Genomic DNA, 289 nt, shown 5'->3' with positions numbered 1-289 from the left:
ATATATATATATATATATATATATATATATATATATATATATATATATATATATATATATATATACGCACCCTTAAAAAAGGTTTGCTGATTCTTTTTTTTCTATAAAATTAGTTTATAGATTTCTAAAGCTTTTGTCTTTATACAAACGTTCAGGTAAACCTTATTAAGGACACAATATCTTAATAATGTGACAGACTTCATAAACCGTAAGAAAGGTGAGTAAATTGCCACTTAAAATAAAAGCTGTGTATTTATTAGTTAATGTCACTCAATAATGAAAAAATACA

The sequence above is a fragment of the Oryzias melastigma genome, linkage group LG9, assembly GCF_002922805.2.
Source record: "Oryzias melastigma strain HK-1 linkage group LG9, ASM292280v2, whole genome shotgun sequence".
Taxonomy (NCBI): domain Eukaryota; kingdom Metazoa; phylum Chordata; class Actinopteri; order Beloniformes; family Adrianichthyidae; genus Oryzias; species Oryzias melastigma.
The sequence above is the reverse complement of the archived record's forward strand: the minus strand, read 5'-3'. Positions refer to the sequence as shown.